Consider the following 15,918-nt stretch of genomic DNA (forward strand, 5'->3'; position numbering starts at 1 on the left):
TGCAATACCGTCCGGGCCATGTGATTTTCTGACATCCAGCCTTGATAAATGTTCTGATATTTCCTTTAGTGATGCTGTAAACTCATTCATGAGGGGAGATTTCTTGTTTTTGTCTATGTCACAATTCGGTATTTTCTCTCTTGTGAAAACAGATTTAAAGTGATTGTTCATGACTTCGGCCATCTCTAAATCTTCTGTGTATTCTATGTTTCCTTGGCATAGTTTCACCAATTCCTGTTTGTTTTTAAGTTTACCATTCACATACCGATAGAATAGTTTGGGTTGCTCTTTGCATTTGTCTATAATATCCTTCTCATGGTTCCTTTTCTCCTCTCTTCTCACATTAACATACTCATTTCTATAGTTAACATAAATTTGCCATTTGCTTTGTTTTTTGTCTTTTCTCCACTTTTTCCAAGCTTTGTCCCTTCTGTCTTTTGCCTCACTGCATCTTTTGTTGAACCAACATTTAATGTACTCTCTCTCTCGCTTTTGTCTTGGTACATGCCTGTTTACCCCTTCATTGTAGTTTTCCATCAATATATTCCATTTCTCTTCCACTGCTGTTTCTTCCCTGTAAAATATTTCCCAGTTTGCATTCCGGAAGAATGTCTTTAGTTTTGTAAAGTCTGTTTTGTTGTACCTCAGTCTTCCTTTCCTATGCTTTTCGTTCCTCTCTATGTCTATTTCTTCCTTTAGTATAGTTTCGATGAGTACATGGTCACTCTTTCCAATTGGTGTCTCATACTGGACTTTATGCACTATTTCAGGCTCTGTTGTAAATATTAGATCTAGTTTCGATGGCTCTTCATTATTTCTGTACCTTGTGTTTTCATGGACCCATTGGGTCATTGTGTACTCCATGGTCATATCTAGCAGTACATTGCCCCACGAGTCATCTCCTCCTTGCACTGTCATGCTGTCCCAACAAATTTCTTTGCAATTGAAGTCCCCCATAACTACCAGATTACCCTTACCCATTAGTATCTCATTGAGTGATTTTCTTGTGTCATCTAGCATTTTTTTATGTTCAATTTCTTTCCAAGCGCTTGTTTTTGGAGGCACATAAGTCACCACAAACTTTCTACTTTTCATATTCTTGCCTTCGACTTTTATCATGATCAATTCAGCATTACCTTTGCCCTCTGCAATTTTTGTCACCTTTAGGTCTTTCTTGGCCAAGAACATGATTCCCCCTCCCTGTTTCTTGTCCCTGTTTTTTATCCAGTAGTTGTATAAACCTTGTCCGATAACAGTGGATGGTATTTCACCTCTTAGTTTAGTCTCTACAATTCCCATTATGTCTGGTTTTGCTTCTAACAGATAATCATTGAGTTCGTTCAGTCCCGAAATTAGTCCGTCAATGTTGGTATAGGCCACTTTTAATTTTCTTCCTTCTCCCTGGTTTCTTCTTCCCTTGTTTTGTTCGTTTTGAAGCGCCATTGTCTTAATCTCAAGTCTATTACTCTCCACTGGAATTCTTTGCATTCTGTCTCCGATCTTTTCAAGTTTTTTTCCTTTGCTTCTTCTCTTAGCGCCCTTTCTTTTTCTAATTCCTCAGTACTCATTTCTCTTTTTATCCATATCTTATTGTATTTTTCACTCTTTCCCAAGTTACCTACTTTTTCAAATATGTCTTCTACTACCACTTGTGACCTTAGTTTTATCTTTAGAGGTCGATTCCTATCCTTAGTATAGCGACCAATTCTGTAAGTCTCTTCTAAGTCTGTGCCTGAATCACTATCTCCCCCCTGAATTTCATTAAGGATTTCTACTGCTGTCTCTTTTTCTTCTTTTTCTCTCATGTACCTCGCCAATCCTTGTTTTTCTTTAAGCCCATAAACCACAATACATTTCTTCCTATCTACTGTGTCCCTGACCCAATTTGCTTTTTCGTTAATCACTTGAATGATTGTGTCTTTTGCATTATCTTGCATTTGCTGCTTGACTATTTCTTTGAAAGCAATTTCTTTATTTTCAATATTTTCTTTCCACTTCTTAATTTCCTGGATACTGTCCCCACCTAAGTTTTCTTTGATCTTTTGTGTCAATTCTTGGAATTTGTTGTTCACTTCCTGCTTTAGATTTTCGCTATTATTATCATTAGTTTTCTTCTTTTCATTATCATTCTTCAGTTCATTTATGTCTCTTTTCATTTCTTTAATTTCGCTTGTAAGATCCAAGTTAGCTTTTTTCAGGTCAGAAATTTCATGGTTAGTCTTAGATAAACAATCAATTAAACCAATGACCTCTTTTCTTAAGTCCATGATTTCATTTTCCCACCGAGTCCTATTTTTGCTCATCTCTCTCTATCTCTAATAATCTACTTAAGTTCTTTCTTTCGTACTTACCAAACCCTAAGAAATCATTGTCATAACACGTGGTGCTTTGTTTATTGTTTACATCGCGGTTCAGTGGATTGCCTCCAGATGGCTCTGATTCGCAACTGGCTTTCGAGTCGTTTTCATTCATTTTTGCTAATTTCGAGTTAACACAATTAACTAGCACTGCATAGATACCATTTCGGGCACTCACGTTCACTCCCCACCCCTACAGTACAAACCAGGTTTTCCTTTTTCGTCGTAAATCCTCTTCTTCTTGGTCGCGCGACGACAGCGACGACGAGCGGTGTTGCTTCGATGAGCGAAGAACGAATTGTGTGTGTGTGTGTGTGTGTGTGTGTGTGTATACATACACAAAATTCGCTAGTGGACAGCGACATCAATCAGATAATTTTTATGACCATCGCATGTAGGACTCGAACCTACCACTCAGGTGCCAATAACACTATGCAGCACTTTAACCCTCTTGACTACTACTCAGTAGATTCAAGTCCTACATGTGACAGTCATAAAAATTATCTGTTATATACACATGTGCACACACACAAATGAGAAGAGTGAAAAATTAGGATGTTGAATATTGCAAAACAATCTAGATACACGAGACCATAAGGCCTACTTCAGGTAGTCCCATGTCCTTTACCACCTGTCATTCTTATTTATAGTTATCTACTCTTTTCTCAAACAACCAATTGTTTCAGTACTCACTACATGATTACTTAGTCTATTCCATTTTTAAACCTAAATTTATCTAATTTAAATCCATTACTACAAGTCCTTCCCTGCTGTCTTAATATGATGACCTTGTTTGCATCACCCTTGTTAACCACTTCAGCAGGAGTCAAATTCCCGCACACAGCATCAGCTCCCTAATGTACGATGCATCACACTACTTGCATTATAAAATATAAATTCACGTTCAGTCTGTCGTTTGTGCCATGTAAACAATGGACGCAGCATCATGCGTAAGTATCGTTTGAACTACGGAGAGCGCGCTAAACTAAAAAAATCACACAAAAAAAAATACAATCTTTTTTTACAGTCAGTTCAAACGTAAAATCGAAAAAACGTAAAACGAATGAACGTAAGTAGAGGAGCATCTGTACTTGTCGGTCCTTGGTATGACCCATACCATTCTTTGTATCTGCCCTAGCAATAAATCCTAATGCCCTCTTAACCCTATCTCTGGCACTAATGCACTGTTTCCTGGATTAAGGTCTGAACTCACTAACACTCCTAATTTCTTTTTCACATTCTGTTTTCTTTAATATGGTATAACATACACACCATCGAGACTAGATTTATTATAAACGTCAGAACCTGAAATAGTAGACAAAATTGAATACAAGACACCAATTGCAAAGTGACCACATACTATTTGAGTTAAAACTAAAGGAGGAAATATATATAAAGAGAAATGAGAAACACAGAAAGGGAAGACTGATGTATAATAAAACGGACTGAGAAACTTAAGAATTTTTTTTCTTAAAGCGAACTGGGAAAAATTCTACAAGGAAGAAACACAAGTGGAAGAAAAATGGATGATTCTTATGAAAATCTACAAAGGAGTGGATAAATATGTCCCAAAGCAAAAACAGGAAAAGGTGTATATTAAGTACTAGTTAAAGATGCAGTGAAATGAAAGACAGAAGAGATAAAGCTCAGAAAATTGGAGTAAAGACGAAACCTAGAAAGTGATAAATATATATAAATCTAAGGAATGAATATGTAAAAATACAAAGGGAAGAAAAAAGAAACTATGAAAAAGACATAATAGAAAAATGTAAGGATCAACCAAAATAATTCTATAGATATGTAAATGGTAAACTAAAAAATAAACAAGAAATAGTGAAACTATGCCAAGAGAATTTGGAATGCACAGAAGATAGAGAAATGGCAGAAGTCATGATCAAACACTTCAAGTCAGTTTTCACTTGAGAAAAAATGCAACATCAGGATGAAGGGAGAGAAATTAAATCCCTTCCCATGAAGGATATGAGTAACACAGAAAGAAAGAATGGATCAAATAATGAACCTTGATGTCAGGAAATCACACAGCCGGGATGGAATAGCAAATTGGATACTAAAACAATGTAAAGAAGAACTAACAGACAATTTAGATTTAGACAGGGAAGATCATGTATCACAAATCTGATCTGTTTTTTACTCAAGACTATTATCCATAATACAAGAAAGGGATGGATGGACTGATTGTGCATTCCTAGATCTACAAAAATATTTTGATAAAGTCACACACAAAAAACTAAAAGAAAACAGGCAACCATATGAGGGATACAAGGAAAACTACTGAAATGGATGGAGGACTTTTTGCATGGAAGAAAAATGAGAGTAGTGCTCAGAGATAAAATTTCTACTTGGGAGGAGGTAATTAGTGGAGTTCCACAAGGATCAGTATTGGCTCTAGTAATGTTTGTTAGAGTACTGAAGAGGACTGTGACTCACTACAGAGAGATCTGAATAGGGTTTGGGAATGGAGTCAGAAGTGGGAAGTGGAATTCAACAAATGTAGCATTATGGAATTTGGAAAAAGTAAAAAAAAATAAAAAAAGGATATCAGGTCAATATAAAATTGGTGAAAAAGAAGTAATGAAAGTGGGATCTGAAAAAACCTAGGAGTGATCATCACAAAAGGTATGTCCCCTGACAAATATATAAACAAATTTGTCAGTGAAACATATAACTTGCTAAGATCAATAAAAGTGGCTCTTACTTGGATGAAGAAATGGTAAAGAAAATATTAGTCACTGATAAGGCCCAAATCGGAGTATGCAGTGACACTATGGTCACCCAGTACTAATAAGAATATAAAGAAAATTGAGAGAATCCAAAGAGCAACTAAGAAGGCCACAACACTATCAAAAATGTCACATGAAGAAAGATTGTCAATATAAGAACTACTGATTCTGGAACAAAGAAAAGAAAGAGTTGATTTGTTGACCAACTACAGAATTATGAAAGGTGTAAAAGTCCTTGATAAAGACAACTTACTAAATTGGAATAAGAGAAACACAAGAAGACATGGAAAGAAACAGTTATAGAAAAGTTATAGACGTGGACAGATTATTCTTCATTACCAGGGAACAAGAATAATCTGTCCACTGTGGGATTTTGTCCAAAATCAATGTAATATATGAATATCTTTGTACTTCTGGGGACTGTGCACCCTGTAACTTCAGTTACATTGGATATACGACATGTCATCTTAGCAGGCGGTTCTCTCTCCATTTCCAACAAGGGGCAACCCAAGTCCACCATCAACAACACCATCAGGCTGAAATTTATAGGGAGACCATCGTCAATAATACCAGAGTAGTCACACAATGCAACAAATTAAAGGAACTGAAAATGTTGGAAGCTATCCTTATAAGGGAACAAGCCCCTGCCATCAATATTCAATCTAATACGATTTCTAGTATACCTCTTTTCAATGCTTGTTCTAGGACAAAAACTCATCTCCCGACCCCTCTTCCTTCCCCTCCGCATGTCACCATTGAGGTGACCCAAATTGTACCCCTAACCCCTCTCTAATTCCCCCTGACCACCCTCCTCCCTCTCAGCGTGTTACCTCACGTAGGTCAACGCGCTGAACCCCTCTCCTTTAGCCAGTATATAATCCCAAGTTCTCTGTACTTTTCCACCATTGTTTAATATGTAAGTGTAAACTGTGTTAGACTTATTTGTAACATTCTCAAGATGACTCCATGTAGTTGAAACGTTAATTAATATGGAAGCCTTTGTCCGTCTTGTATTTGCCCATCCTCCGGAAATGAGACCAACTATTAGAAAGAAAATTAATAACTGTGAAAATGCTATTGTATTTAACAAAATGTGTATCAGTGAAAACCTGCGTCCTAAATATACAATATATATATATATTATATATATATATATACATACATACATACAGACTAAAGGGGAGGACTACTGGTTCATTAAAGCCATTTGTTTATAGCTTTCATGTATTGGACATAAGATATATAAATAAAGGGATGTACTATTTACCAACAACTGCCATGAACGCCAATGATATTTAACATTTTTAGTTAATATTGGCATAAATAATTTGTGCTATATTTTATTGTATCTAAGTTTTAAAGTATATGGCTGCATCAATATTGGGATTCAAGATGTACGCAACTGACAGCTCATAGCTCAATGCAAGTTTAAGACTTCAAGTTTATTATTTTTTCTTTTGTTGTGGTCAGTCATGCTAATTACCATCTGGAGCTGTCCGGTACCATCAGGACATCATACAAACACCTGTTAAGGTCATACTAAAGACAGACAAATAATATATTTGGTAACTCAAAATGACCAACAATCAGCATATAAATTAATATAATACTTGTTTTTGTGGTGAAAATGATATATGCGGCATGTCAGTCATTTAGAGTTCCTTGTTGGTCCTAATATGTTACTTGTCGGTCAACTGGTAAGCGTCGACAGTTGAAGACAGGGCTTCTTGGCAGAGAAGTTATTTCTTTACTTATTTCTACATATATGATGTAGCAGAAATTATTTTCACTATAAAAACGAGCATTATGTTAATTTATATGCTGCTTGCCCTGATGGTACTTGACAGCTCTGGATGGTAAGACAGCAATTAGTAAGACCTGTTGTGGAAAACAAACTAACAGTCTGAGGATGGACCTATCTTGAATAGGGAGTAATAGGAGCAGGACTATGACTATGTACATTGTCTTAAATGAGTACATTTTAATCTTGGGGGGGAAAAAAAAGGCACTTCTGTTACTACAGTTAACTCCTATCATGTCTTTTTTTTTTAACATTGTACCAAATTTCACCATATCTGCAACTTTGAGAAGCATGTGGTCATGTCAATATTGAGATATTAATTAAGATTTCTGATATGCCCTGGATATGTTGACTTGACCAACAAGGCAGTTCATGGTGTCTCAAAGATCACTTCAAGTTGTTGGTAGAGTATCACATTTTGATTATTTCGATACAGATGTGGCCAAATGATTAAAAAATTACAGAAACAATAAACTATGGCACAAACAATTCATTTATGCCAATATCAACTAAAAACAATATCATCAGAGTTGTTTGCAGTTATCGTTAATTAGTACACTCACAAATAAACACAATCATACAACCATGCCCTAAATCTTGATAAAGTATCAATGTAATATTGTAATTATTTAAAAAAATGTTCAGCAATGTAGCACTAAGTGCATGTATGAGTGTGTGGGGCAGACTAAAAGAACTAAAGCACCAAAAGCATCTGGTGTTGCCACATTTCTATGGGAGTTTTCATATTTTGGTTGAAAGCTTTATTCCCAGAATTTGTCCATAGTTACCAAAGTCTGTTGCTGAAGTATCTGTAGTTTCCGGGTGCTTCTGTGTATGTATGTATGTGTGTATTATATATATTATATTATATATATATATATATATATATATATATATATATATATATATATATATATATATATATATATATATATATATATATATATACACACACACACAAATTGGATGAAACAAGTGTGTGCAAGAACCATACAAGAATTTAAGAACAAACTAGATGATGAGAGATACAAAGACGGGTCACTATGAGCATAGCTCCCCTTCCCGTATAATACAACTAAGTAAATACAACCAGGTAAGTACACACACACATATGTATGCATAAATATATACTTACCCACACACTCACAAATAATATATATGTATACACACACACACAGGTTTAAAACCCTATGCCTACCAAAATTTCTTCCCAAGTTACAGCTAAACTCCTGTAAAATCCAGCAGCATAATTTGCCCCACCTTCCCTATACTAAACAAAGCAAATTAATTACTAGAAAAAAAAAGTGAATTTTCAAACTAAGGTAACAAAATGTTGATGATCATGTTAAATTTTAAAAGTGCACCACTAAACTATATAATAGAAAATTAATTATTAATTTTGTAAATTATAATACATCAACATAATATTTTTCTTGGCAGAAAAAAAAAAAAAAGTTAAAAGCAATACACTAACAAATGGAACCACAAGTGCCTGACATGACATCTTTTTAATGATAGATGCAGAAGTCAAAGAAATTAAAGTATGATAAATTGGTCTAGTCTAACCTAACCTGCATATAATGCAGTACCTGTAATGCTAGAGGTCATCAGGGTAGTTGTCATTGTCAGCCAGTTTTAGCATCCAATCAAGACTGCAGGACGTAGCGTTTCATAACTTCAAGAAAAGCATGAAGCTCAGCTCCGTAGCACAGTTTTAAAAATATGATGTCACTTGGGGTGGGAGCACCCAGTACACAACATAATTATCACCATCATCAAACTGACATTGACATGACTGGACTGGCGACAATATGGCATCTCAAACTTATAATTACAGCCTTGTTCGGTAGTGTATACTCTTTTAGCTTTTTTTTTTTTTCTACTGATCTCAACCAACAAAAACACATATATCATAAAATTTATATTTCATTTTCTATTGCTACATTGTTTAGGTCTGGACTTCTGAAAGTAAACCATGATAAAATTTCATGTTAAATATTCATCTTTGTGTGATTCTGGAATTTTACCCAAGTGTTATCACCAGTTATCAGTTACGTGTTCATATTCACTCTGGTAATTTTTTGTAAGATTCATTTTAGTATTTTTATGTAAGTTTCATTTTGGTAATTTATTTTGCCATGTGTATTGACGCAGCCCGCAGGGATTTCTCCCCGTCTTCTCATTTTCTGCATGAGGGGCCGGAGAGGGGGGTCACCAAATAAATGAAGTGGCCTTGCTGTGGATGTACTGTGTCTTGTAACATTGCTTCTGACCCAGGGCAGTGGACAAGATGCAGGGATGACCTGTCATCCAGGAGGTGCCAAGATAAGAGGGAGGGAAGAGGGTGGAGAGGAGTAAAGTATGTAGGGGATGGAATGGGTGGGAATGGTTTCTATGCCTTTTTCTTTTGGCTATCTTCCGTGTAAGGGGGAAAAAATCCTTTGGTATATGTACATATGTATGTTTTGTAGGGGGTGGGGATGGGAGAGCAAATTGCTTAGTCAACTTATTACTGGACAAACAAAATTTGTGTTTACAATATACTTCCAATCTGTCTGCAAATCATAAATAAAGCATGCTAATGAGATCAATCATACTTTGCTTACGGCATGCAAAACCATGTCACCAAAGAATTACTTCATGTATTAAGAGTTTGTCTATGATATTGGCAGCATGCAGCTGATACTTTAGGGTCTATGTGAGGCACCCCTATGAACCAGAACCACACATCTTTATTATACTGCAACTGTTCCTCCATTATGCTGTCCTCCAACTCTTAACCCCTTCCATACGGTGCCGCACACGTAGGCGTCATGGGGAGCGAGTGTATTCGCGAGGCTGCCATATCGGCGTCTTGATTATATTTATTGTAGTCGCCCCTCCATAATGACATTCTTTCTAATTCTTTTGTAATCGCATTTTCTATGGTTATCAAAATTCACGGGTGAAGAGAGAACGATCGATATAAGCGGTGACTATATTTTATGATGCGAGTATTATTACGACACGTCGTACGGCTGGCATTGGCTGCTGCCACCGAGATCTAAGTCCATGACGCCTACGTGTGCGGCACCGTATGGAAGGGGTTAATACTCTCCTGTACCACTTCTCTGAGCAGTCATTTCCTTTTTTGCCGAACCCTCTGGTTGGGGAGAAGAATACTGCCAACAAGTTTCCCACTCGAGTCATAAAAGGCAACAAAACACGACAGGGATAGGACTAGGCATCCTACTCTCTGCAGCCCCAAAGAGGACATTCCTTAAAAAAGCAAAGGCATACGAGGGTGTGAGAGGAGTTTTCCAACCAAAACCCTAAGGTTTGGGTCTTCTAATGTGTGTGGATGTGGTATAGATGAGATTAATAAGGAAGAGATAGGCACTATATTTCTGAGAAGGATGGATGTATTAGCATTGAATGAAACAAAGTTGAAAGGGAGGGGCAATTTTGAGTTTGGGAGTTTAGTTGGGAGGGTGTCAGGAGTGAAGAGAGGACAAGGTAGAGAAGGGGTGGCTATACTAGTAAGTGAAGAGATAGGTAAATGTGTGGTGGAGTGGAAAAAGGTTTCTTCAATGTTAACAAGGATGAAGGTCAAACTGGGATGGAAGATGTGGGGTTTTGTTAGTGCATATGGGCCTGGTAGTGAGAAGAGTGTAGAGAAGGAGGCTTTTTGGATACATTTAAATGAGTGCATAGATGGTTTTAGGAGAAATGTAAATGTAGCGCTATTGCGAGATCTCAATACTTGAGTACGAGAGGAATCAATAGATGGAGTGAATGGGAAGTGTAGAGTTCCAGGAAAAATATGTAGTGGAGAGTTGATGGTGATGTGTTTAGAGAGTTGATGATAGCAAATACAGTGTTTAGGAAGAAAGTCAAGCATAAGTACACATGGGTGAGGGTGGTGGTTGGAAGGGTGTAGAAAGGGCTTTAATGGACTATATAGTGGTATGGACTGGCTGGTGAGGTTAACATTTATCTAAAAGAGGGTAGAGTGCCAAAGGACTGGATGAGTGCCTGTATAGTTCCAATTAACAAGGAAAAAGGGAACATGTGTGAGTGTAGTAGTTTCAGAGAGATCAGCTTGTTGAGCATATTTGGGAAGGCATATGGGAGGGTTTTGATCGAGAGAATTAGGAGAGGAACAGAGGAAGTAATTGGTGAGGAACAGTGTGGGTTTAGGACAGGTAAGGGTTGTATCAGATTTTTGTGGTAAGGTAGATATGTGAGAAAGCCTTAGGAAAAGGTAAGGATGTTTATTGGCCCTTTATGGATTTGGAAAAGGCTTATGGCAGCAAGGCACTATGGGAGGTATTGTAGATATATGGAATAGGAGAAAAGCTGTTCTGAGCAGTCAAGAGTTTTTATGAGAGCAGTAGCACCTGTATTAGAATTAGAAATGGGGTGAGCGAGTGATTTAAGGTAAAGGTGGGACTTCACCAGGGATGTGTTATGTCATCTTGGCTATTCATTTAAAAACGGATGGGGTTAAGGATTGGGGATGGTTAAAGAAAAACAAGAAAGCCAGTTGTTGTTTGTTGACAACACTGTGATTGTAGTAGGATCAGAGGAGGGATTAAGGAAGTTTGTGAGAGTTTGGGAAGGTGTGCAAAAGAAGGAAGTTGAAGATAAACGTGGGTAAAAGTAAGGTGATGAGATGTACAAGGGGAGAATATGGCAACACACTGAAAGTGAGTATTAGGGGAGAGAGACTGAAAGAAGTGGATAGCTTTAGATACTTGGGTATGAATGTGGCGGGATAGGGCAGGGTGGAGGTGGAGGAAGAATGTAAATTGAGAGAAGCAAGTAAATGCCTTTGGGGATTAAAAGTGTAATGAGAAATTTGGGAATGGATGCTAGAAGATTGTATGAATGAGTGATTGTGCTGACAGCACTGTATGGGGGCAGACACAGAACATGAAAGAGGAAGAGATGAGTTTAAACGTGTTTGAGATGAAATGCCAGAAGTATGGTAGGGGTTGCTAGGCTGGATAGAGCAAGAAACAAGGTGAAGCGGAAAGTGGGGGTGGAAAGTGGGGGTGGAAAGGGAGTTGGGAAATAGGGTTGATGAAAGAGTATTGGGATGGTTTTAACACATGGAAAGAGTAAGTGATGAATGATTGGTATTTTGTTTAGAAGTGCACACCTACACAGTATAGCACTAGAAAATTAAATATTAATTTTGTAAATTATAATGCATTGTAATAAATATTTTTCTTCCCAAAAATCAATATCAGAAAATGTTGCACATCACATGAAGAATTGTCACCCCCAGAATGCCCACATGAACAATTATCACCTCATGAGATCCCACCTGATGAACTGTCACCCCAATATGCCAAATATCAGCAGAGGAATAAAGATTAGATTAGGTTAGGTTGAATAAGGGTTATGCTTATTGTCATCAACTTACCCAACCGAAGAATTGTAAACCCAGGATGGCCCATACAAAGAATTGTCACCCTGTCAGAGTCTGGGGTTACTATTCTTCATGTGAGCCAATGTTGCTAAAAGCTATGCAGAAACGAATTAAGTTGCATCAACTCCTTCAGATGCCATCTTTGTTTTGATAGATTCAGAAGTCTGAGATGACAACAACCTGATGACCTCTAGAATCATAGGTACTGCATTATTAAATGCAGGTTAGGTTAGGTCACTAGGTTAGATTAGGTTAGAATCGACAAATTCATCATACTTTAATTTCTTCAACCTCTGCCTCTACCAAAACTAAGATGATGGTGCCTTGAGTAGTAAAAGTGGCTATGTTTATTTGTTTCTAGCTTTTAGCAACTTTTTCTACTATTGAATTCTGCCAAAAATAATGTATATTACATTGATGTATTATAATTAAAAAAATTATTATCTAATCTTCTATTGCTATACCACATAGGTGTGCACTTCTAAAAATAAAGGGGCATTGGGAAAGGGGTATGTCTACTGAGGAAGGGCAGGAGAAGACAGTAGACAGGGGTGAATGGAGAATGGTTGTGTATGAATGATGCTGTGATACATGGGAGTTGGTAGAGAATGGGGGGGGTGAAGGCGTATCTGTGAATGATATTTTGACACAGCCCAAAGGGACTTCTCCCTGTCTTCTCTTTCTCACAGCATAAGGCATGGGCGCAAGTGTGAGAGACAAACGCTCCCACCGAGAGCCCCAGAGAGGCTTATGACCTTATTGGCATCCAGCCTAGGCCACGAGGGTCCAAAAATATTCATCGCCCTCCCAAAAGAAGTGAGAGAGAGAACCAAATGTTTGGTGGACAGCTTCAAGCATGTACTGGACAGGTTTCTATGATGGTGCCAGACAAGCCCCCAGTGCCAGGCTACACCGCCATCAGTAGGTTCTCATCACACACAATAACAGACCAACTGGGCCTTGTGAGGAGGGACAGCAGGACTGGCAGCTGCAGTAGATCACTATGGCTGTGAGGACTGACCTTGGAACCTCTCCAAGTAAACCAAGTAATCAAGTAAACGAGGGGATGGAGAGGGGGGTCACCAATTAAATGAAGCAGCCTTGCTATGGATATGCTGTGTCTTATACATTGTTTCTGACCCAGGGCAGTGGGCGATAAGCAGGGATGACCTGTCATTCAGGAGGAGCCAAGATAAGAGGATGGGAGGGAAGGGGATGAATGGAAGTGGAGTATATGGGCTTGGAATGGGTGGCGGTAGATTTTATGCCTTTGTATTAGGCTACCTCCCTTATAAGGGGGAAAAAAGCTGTTGGTATAAGCATGTATTGAGAGTTCGTACTTACCCAGTTTTGTTTTCCTTTCGGGAGATGTTGGCGTGTTGTTTCTTATTCTTATTCTTGCTGAAGTACTGGACACAGGTCCTTTAAACCTCTATGTCCAGACCGATGTCATTGTCCACAATTAGACTCATTTGATGGCCTAGGGTGGTTGTTAGTTTGTCTTCAAAGTCGTATTTTATTTTCTGATTTACCCAGAAGTTGCCAAGTCGTTTTTGGAATGATACTACACTCCTAGCTTTTATCAATTCATTTGGCAGACTATTCCACACCTGTCCTCCCTCCGTTCGTGACATCCTTGTCAAATCACAAATCAAATCTCTGCTACGCCACCGTAAATGTGAAGAACATTGGCCTCCACCTACTTCAACACTCGCTAGCTCGCACACGTCACTTGGGCCACCTGCCTCGTCCAGTACCTATATGGGTCCACCACACCATTCTAGGGATTCATTGTTACTATGGTAACCTATTTAAGATGTACATGTGATTGTCTTGTGGCATACTACTTCGTATGCCTGCCATAATCCACTTGACTCGATTCGTCCAAAACAAGGACAGTTCACTTCGTATTATCCAAACATTGCACATAAAGATTTTCAAAGAGCCGGGGATATCAAGCCCCACTCTCTCACTTCACTTGCAACATTATTGCAGCTTCTCTAACATCTACACTAAACATATATGTCGCTATCGTTTCGTAACAACATGTGGCACCTGAGTATAACCATAATATTTTGGCAATGTTTCCCAATCTGTTTGGGAAATCCAATATGGCGTTCTGTTTTTACGAGACTGAATCCAGTGCCAGAGCATGTAAACTAGTTCCCCTAAAACGCACTTGCAACATAATAAATGTATTTTTTACCAAAAAACTCGTCATGAATGCATTATCCAAATATTTCCTCAGATCTGAAACTTGTATTCAATGACAAAGTACAGAAGTGTCATACAAACTTATCAAAATAGTTCTACGAAAGAATTTCGCCCCTACGTTCTCCTACGGTCGCATCAAGTCATATTGGAACCGTGGGAAAAAGGTCGAACAAGAATAAGTCTGATGACAAAAGAACATCAGATAAATTTGAATGTTGACAGAAAGATTAATGAGTATCATTAAAGTTTTTCTTGTAATATCTTATGTAATAGCCGAACTAAGTTAACTGGTATAACGAAGAACTAGCGGAATATAATTAATTAGGTAGATGCTCGATTATCTTCGCAGGTTGTATTACATGCCAAATAAAAGGTAATTTGTCACAAAAGAAAGATTGTTATGTGATATCCATGAAATATACGTGTTAGAATGATCAGTTAACAACGCCATATCAACTATATATCAAGTCCTTCAGTTCACTGTTAAATGTTTTGTAACAAATTTCACGAGATAGTTCATCTTAGTTTGCAAGGCTCGCATTACCTGAGTGAATTGTAAACTGAAGGGGGTACACAGGCGTTAAAGTTGTTACTGATGTCTAGAGGAATGTTGCTAAACAAATTATCAATAACTGTCAAACGATGAGCTTTTTTTTTCCATCGCGATGCCGTCCACTCATCCGTAACAAGTAGCGTGCCTAATCCAGCTCAGGCGAGGAAGATTCATTCAAGAGTCAGCATGAGTTGGTCATACAGTATTTCGCTGTTTTCATTAAGTGTTCTTGGGAATCATGTGGTCGAATGAATGAAATACGCGATCAGATCAAACCACGGTTTCTCATGAAATTCAAGGCAAGTTGAAATTCGTGGGTTGCGCCTTATAATTTGCAGTGTCCACACCAACCTACTCCAACCTACACCAATTTAGTTTACGAAGTAGATGTAAAAGCTGCGCTGGGCTGAATCAGCACAGTTGATGCCTGTTCAAAAGGAATTAATCTTGAGTTTGTCTGCTGTCTGCAACTGACTCTACTTCCAATATTCTGAATTATCAATTGTTTTGCCATGCAAACAATAACGAATAGTATATGAATGCCAGGTACATCTCATACTAAACTACAACATAATAAATTGTGCAAATAAAACAGCTCTGCACAAAATCCTACGATTATCGTCAACACTTGGATCACCTTTCCTGTAAATACATTTCCTTTCAGTTGAAAACAGTCATCCGTTAATTAAATGGCTTGAGTTAACAAACAACACTCTCCCGATCGGCGACAGTTGAACGTGTAGGGTCAGAATATTTATTTTTATTTTCTTTCCTTAGAAAAAGAGGAAAGGGCGTTAGAGTTACGTAGTTACCCAATAAACTTTCTTTGACAAATT

General features: G+C 37.8%; 1 protein-coding gene across 19 annotated transcripts in view; it reads right to left on the minus strand.

The window, feature by feature from the left end:
* Nucleotides 1–14,456, minus strand: part of put (activin A receptor type 2 punt) — a 163,707-nt gene extending 149,251 nt beyond the window's left edge. For all 19 annotated transcript variants that reach the window (XR_012967522.1, XR_012967521.1, XR_012967523.1 and 16 more), the window contains exon 1: nucleotides 13,660–14,456. The gene's annotated coding sequence lies outside the window, so the exon portion shown is untranslated. The remainder of the gene's footprint in view (nucleotides 1–13,659) is intronic.
* Nucleotides 14,457–15,918: the final 1,462 nt, after the last annotated feature.

The sequence above is a fragment of the Oratosquilla oratoria genome, chromosome 23 (assembly GCF_046742065.1).
Source record: "Oratosquilla oratoria isolate Oo_2021 chromosome 23, ASM4674206v1, whole genome shotgun sequence".
Taxonomy (NCBI): domain Eukaryota; kingdom Metazoa; phylum Arthropoda; class Malacostraca; order Stomatopoda; family Squillidae; genus Oratosquilla; species Oratosquilla oratoria.